Here is a 7,295-nt window from a genome sequence, read left to right on the forward strand (position 1 = left end):
ATATCTGACGTCATGGACCACGAGCAGGAGCTTGGGGGGCAGATGTACGCCCTGGTTTTCCCACGGGCTGTTTAGCAGGACGAGCCTCGGACTAAACATGATTTAGTCCGAGGCTCCCACAGGCCAGAGGCTCTATTTTCAGGACGGGCCCTTTCTAGCTCGAGGGGGTCCTGTTTCCAGCTCCCTCTTGTTGCACCAGGAGCTGGGAACAACATCCGGCGACCACTGACGGATCAGCTCGGGTTATGGATTGCTCCGGTAGCGAGCTTCTCAGGAAGCTCTGACCCTATGGGAAGTCAACACGCAAGATAAACGTGCATAATCCTGCCATCACGTGTCCGATATCCCCCTGACTTCTCGGACACGCAGCAGGAACGTGCGTATTCAAACACCCACGGACGGGTTGGGCCGTGCGGCCCATTATCTCCTTCCATACTGATTAGACCACACTTGTGTGTCAGGTTTAGGAATTAATCATGAATATCACAGACTTGATATGACAAATGGTAAGATCACGGGATGACCTCCCTACCAATTTCCAGGTGCCTTCTCCTATAAATATGGAGACCCTGGGAGTTGATAGGGGTTGGAATAAATAGTCTTGTAAGAACTATATATTTTGTAAACCAATTACCCAGAAAAGAGCAATAATATTGACTAGTGGAGTAGAAGGATTTTAACCTTTGAACCACTTAAAAACGTGTTTAGGGTCACCTAGTTCTTTCCACAAAGATTTCATATCTGCGACGGTTCTACTTTTAAGTACTAATCTCTTTCTCTTCTTCTCTTAATTATCTGTTGCCGAAGAACCGCGTCAACAGTTACCTACTCAATTTAAAATTGATATTTTAATATACTCATATTATAATATTTATTAACTTAAATAACAAACAATCAAATTTTATTTACTTATTTATTATACCTATTTATATTTTAACATACATCATAATTATATTTAACATATACCAACATTTAATATATTTCCTTATATAATTGCTACTAATTAAAAAAAATCTAGGCATTTTAAACATTTCAAAATAATGTCATTTTTTGGTACTCTATCCAAAATATCACTATCTGTAAAGATGAAGAAGAAATTGAAAGAAAACTATTATGTATTATTACTTAACTCAGTTACAGGAAAATGTATTTATACAAGTCTGAGAGCTTAACAAAACAGAACAAACTAACTCAACTAAAACTATAACAAACTCACAACTGACAAACAGTACTAGCAACAAATAACAGAAAAATATATCAGTATACTCTAGCAGCCCCCCTCAAACTAAGTGGGGTGTAAACATATCACACTTAGTTTGTCTCGCAAAATAGAAAAACGAGAGTTGGAAATTGGCTTAGTTAAACAGTCAGCAAGTTGATCTTCTGCTGGAACATGATGCACTAAAAGTTGATGCTGAAGAACCTTGTCACGAACATAGTACAAGTCAATCTCAATGTATTTAGTGCGTGCATGAAGAACAGGGTTAGCAGCTAACATGACAGAACTAAGATTGTCACACCAAACTGTGGGAACTGAAGCAGCGGAAACATGTAACTCAGAAAGCAATGATTGAATCCAAGATAATTCTGTAACTACTGCAGCTAAGCTTCTAAACTCAGATTCTGTTGAGGAGCGAGAAATGGTAGATTGTTTCTTGGATTGCCATGATACTAAGTTGCCACCCAAAAGGACACAAAAACCAGTAGTAGATCTGCGATCATCTGGATCGGAGGCCCAATCTGCATCACAAAAGGCCTCCAAATTGAATTGAGTGCTTCTACGAAGTAAAAGACCATAGTCTAATGTTTCAGCCAAGTATCTCAAAATTCTTTTGACAGCAACCCAATGTGATTAAAGTGGAGAGTGCATGAATTGACAAACTTTATTGACACTAAAGCGATTTCAGGTCTGGTTATTGTAGCATACTGCAAACCTCCCACAATGGACCGATACAGAGATGGATCAAGAACTGGATCACTTCCATAAGATGATAGATGAAGACCACTTGACATAGGTGTACTCTGAGTTTTAGCTCCTTGCAAGTGAGCCTTACAAATAAGGTCTCGAATATACTTCCTTTGAGAAAGTAATAAACCAGCATCAGTATGCAAAACTTGAATGCCCAAAAAGTAATTAACAACTCCCAGGTCTTTCAAAGCAAAAGTGTTGCTCAAGCTGTCAATGATGCTAGAAACGAGTTGATCATTACTCCTAACAACAAGAATAGCATCTACATAAACTAAAATGAAAATAGAGTAGGTAGATGAAATCTTAACAAATAAAGAGTGATCAACTTTAGTAGAAACAAACCCAAAGCGAAACTAGGTAGTAGACAACTTATCAAACCAAGCTCTAGGAGCTTGTTTGAGACCATACAAAGCTTTATGGAGTTTGCAAACTTTAGTTGAAGAAGGTTGATCAACAAAACCTTGTGGCTGAGCCATGTAGATATCCTCTTGCAAATCGCCATTCAAAAAGGCATTGTTGACATCAAGTTGTCTGATTTTCCACCCTTTAGAAATAGCTATAGACAAGACAACCCTTATGGTAACTGGTTTTACAACCGGACAAAAGGTTTCATTGTAGTCAAAGCCTTGTTGTTGATGATACCCTTTAGCCACAAGTCTTGCTGTGTGTTTAGATACAATACCATTTAGATTCTCCTTCACTTTGAACACCCACTTGCAACCAATGGGAACCTTGTCAGGGGGTAGATCAACAAGTGTCCAAGTCTGATTCTGTAACAGAGCATTGAATTCAGATGTCATGGCAGCAGTCCATTCTGTATGGTTCAAAGCATCCTTAACCGAGACAGGTTCATCAGAGGCCATCAAAACACAAGGCTTGTGAATGCCTTTGGAACGAGTCTTCATAGGATGAACATTGACATCTACAGGCAAAACATCAGTAGGAACAGATACAGTAGGATTTGCATATGAAGAATCAATATGTTGGTCAGACGTAGTAATAGGCAAGGAAGAGGAAACTTGTTGAGATGAAGATATAGAATTTTGACGTTCAATGTTTGAAGAGGGAGGAACAAGTGGAACCAAGACAGATTCTTATGAGGCTACAACAGGAGGACGGGCTAGTGTAAAATGATGCATATTACTGGAAGATGAGGATGAAGCAGTACCTTTATGAGCAGCAAAGGAATAAGGAAAAACAAACTCATCAAATATAACATCCCTTGATATATAAAGCCTACCTTCCTTTGTTAAACACTTATAACCTTTGTGTAGTAAACTGTAACCAAGAAAAACACATGAAACAGATTTAAATTGTAATTGGTTTTGTTATAAGGTCTAAGATGTGGGTAACACAAGCAACCAAACACCTTTAACATACTATAATCAGGTTGAGTATCAAAAAGAACTTTAAGAGGAGTAGAAAAATTTAACAGAGGAGTAGGCATTCGATTTATTAAAGAAATAGCAGTTCGAAAAGCCTCATCCCATATTTTTTGTGGGAGTGAAGCATGAACAAGAAGACTAAGGCCAGTTTCAACTATATGCCTATGTTTATGTTCTGCCACCCCGTTTTGTTCTTGAGTGCGAGGACAAGAAACTTTATGAACTATACCAGACTGTTGGAGAAGATTTGTAAATGCCCTATACTCACCACCACCACCACCACCACCACCACCACCACCCCCCCCCCCCCCCCCCCTTCTCACAAAATATTCATATAATGCATACTTTCACATAACATGTAATTCTTGTGTTGCAGTTGAGTACTTTACTTACCTTCTGTCTAAAATATATTTCACCGTGTAACAAGTGGTATCTTAGGTGTTGATGTTCTTATCCTGGAAATAGCATGAATTTCACATCATAATGAAGGCAGTAAGGCATTGAACTATCATTTAAAAATATCCATAAAACATCATATCAAATTTCATATCCAAATCATGCCTAAAATGCATTAAATCACTTAAATCGAGTGTTAGATTTATCTTAGACACTTGGAGAAATTTTGACAGAGTTTCCCCTTAATTTTAGCTATCCCCAAAAATCAAAATCAATCAGTAATCAACATCAAATAACCTTCCATAACCACATATCCCAAATACTAATATAATTCCACACAAAGTTATCATATACCGATTTCGATAAAATTTTAATTTCCAAGATCATCACCCAAATTAAATGGGTCTCCACATCTATTCAAACATTTATAAACATATATACCCTCTTATAAACTCAATCAAATAACCAAAAAATCAGTTTGTACTCCAAGAACCCCAAAAACCTCATAAAACACAAAATTTCACTCACCGAGCAACTTTTCAGCGAAAACAATCTCTTCTAGCTTTTCTAAATCTCAAACCACTTGGAAACCACCAAGAAATATCTTAAAAAAGATAAAACACCATAGGTAAGCTCTCAACAAAATTCAAAAACGTTGTTTAACTTCCAAGTACAAGAACTTACCATAAAAATGTCAGAACTAAGCTTAATTCACTTCTTTGGCTTTGATTTCACTTGGATCTCCTTAGAATTTCTTCAAACCAGCCAAGAAATGGTTTTTGGTTTTCTTTTCTCTCTTTTTTTTTAGAGTCTTGGTCGTGCAAAGTGATAAGGTTGATGACAATCCTTTATTTTCAATGATTTGGCCTTATTGTATCAAAATTTGACACCTTTCACCTCATCATTTCACTTTTTGACTTATGAAATTCTTACCACTTCAATAATTTCGACTTAATCATCTGCTAGGCCTATTATCCTTATGTGTGAAACACTCACACCAAACCTTAGGTCCATATGAGTTCATACCCAATAGATACGCTTACCCGATTGAGCGTAGCGCACTTATGCTAAGCTCGTTTTGACTTTGCAGCAATACCACTGATTATGTATACCTCCCATCAAGACTTGATCTAATGGTTCTAAAACCATTTTTACTTCATCAATGAGACATTAACCATACCTCAATTATATTTGGTAAATCCACTAATACTCAATTTTACACCGAAATACTAGTAATCGACATTGTACTATTTTTCACCACTTAACATCTTTTGCCTTCTATATCTCACTTTTCTCACTTTATTTCATGCCTTGTCCATATTTTTTATACTTTCTTATATCTTGAGCACATCAAACACCCATAAGAGATAACTCAACCGCCACAATGTTAATAATATTGAACATACACATAGACATCATATACACAACTTTTATACTTATACATGGAAACACTTATAAGAATATGCACATGCTCAAATTATACATATTGTATGATATGTAATGTAATGCAATGCACTCATGTGATTATTTGATATATTATATCAAAATAATGTGGGTGCTACAAGCCAGGTGCCCTATAGGTTTTCTTTACCTCCGGCGTTGTCGGTCGTGCACAACGTGTTTCATATTTCGATGTTGTGGAAGTATGTATCTGATGAGACTCACGTACTGAGTTATGAAGATCTGGAGCTGCAGACAGATTTGTCCTTTAAGGAGCAGCTAGTCCAGATATTAGAAGGTCCTGAGGAATAAAGTTATACTTTTAGTGAAAGTATTATGGAGGAACAACAAGGTCGAGGAGGCGACCTGGGAGTTGGAATCGACCATGCGAGATCACTATCCTGAGCTGTTTAGGTAAAATTTTGAGGACAAAATTCCTGTAAGGAGGAGATAATTGTAACATCCAAAATTCCCTAATATGGCTTAGTGCCTGGATTAAGGGGTCGGGAGGCAATAATTGCGCTAATCATGTGTTAGTATAGTATGAGCATGTTATTATGTGAATTATATTATAATATAATTATGCTTGCCTGTTTAGAATTATTAAATGTGTATGTGAGCCCGCTTCTTATAAGAAGGGCATTTTAATAATTTGACCTATTCAGGGTATTAATGCAAATATGCGTTTGTATGATTGATGCCACATTATTATGTGGATATATTTGAGTTACTCGATGTGAGGCGATCATGATGAGCAAGTTAGCGAAAAAGTCACAACGGGGTTTAATACCTGGCTCGGGGTGAGCTTAGGGGTATTTTAGTAGTTTAGTACATTACCGGGGTTTATAGGGTAATGGGAGATTAAATGATTATTGTTTTGTGATGGATGGGGATTTAGAGGAACACTCAGGGATTCACGGGAAGTGGTAATTGACAAAAGTGCCCTTGAAGGGCTAAGGAAAGTTTGGTTTGGCCTAGGGGTATTTAGGTCATTTGTGCCTAGTTAGAAACTTAAGGTTTATGTTCATTCAGCTGAGGGAAATTTAGAAACAAAGGAAACAAATAGAAGCCCCTTTCACTCTCCCGTATGACTCTCTCTCTCCATGGAAGCTTGAGAATTTTGAGGAAAATTGGAGGGCCAAGCTTAGGAAATTGAATGGGGTGGATTGGCTAAGTTGGGGATTCAATTCAGGGAAATTTTTGTTATATTATTTTATAATATAATATAATGTAATATTATATTATATCATAATATAATATTTTAGATTAAATAAATGTGACAAAGAGTGTCACATATTGTAACATATAATAGAGAGTTACAATTTTTAGATATATGAGATATATCCAGATAATGTAACATATTTGGTGTTACAAATTTGTAACTTCCAAATATTACCATTTATTGTGTAAATTTGTTGTTACACAATATTGAGATGAATTTCATAAAGTCATATGTGATATGGCTGTTAGAGATATGATTTTAACCCTAATAATGTATTTTGGGAGGGTGTGGAACCGTTTGGAAAAATAACACATTTTTTAGTGCTGAAAATGGTCGGTGGCCGCGGCGGCCACTGAATGTTGGTGGCCGCGGTCTGTGGGATAGAGGCTGACAATTTTTCAGTTTTTTCAATATTTGTTTAACGACTCAAAAAACCCAAATAACTCCCAAATCTCATTTTTAATTCCATATTAATCCAATTAAACATTGGTATCAGCCATGGGGGTTGGTGGAATTTGAAATTCAAAGGGTGTCTCTAAACTCTATAAATAGGAGCCTATAGCTCACTTGTAAGATACAACATTTCTATCCATTAGAGCACTTGGCTAGAAACACCTTGAGGCTTGATAATTCCAGAAAGCATTTCCTATAATTTGTGAGAGATCCCTTAGTGCTTGATTTAGGGGGAAATAAGTTTTTGGACAAAGGTTTAAAACCTTGTTCAAGTTGGTGATCCCCAACACTCTTCACTTTGGTTGTGTGAGTGAGAGTTGTTTATCTTTTGTTTCTTGTTCCTTTCTTTCATTCTATTGCTTTTCATATTTATATTATTCTTCTCTATTTACTTGTATTTCTTGTTCAAGAGTTGTAATCTTTTCTTTTC

The sequence above is a fragment of the Humulus lupulus genome, chromosome 7 (genome assembly GCF_963169125.1).
Source record: "Humulus lupulus chromosome 7, drHumLupu1.1, whole genome shotgun sequence".
Taxonomy (NCBI): Eukaryota; Viridiplantae; Streptophyta; class Magnoliopsida; order Rosales; family Cannabaceae; genus Humulus; species Humulus lupulus.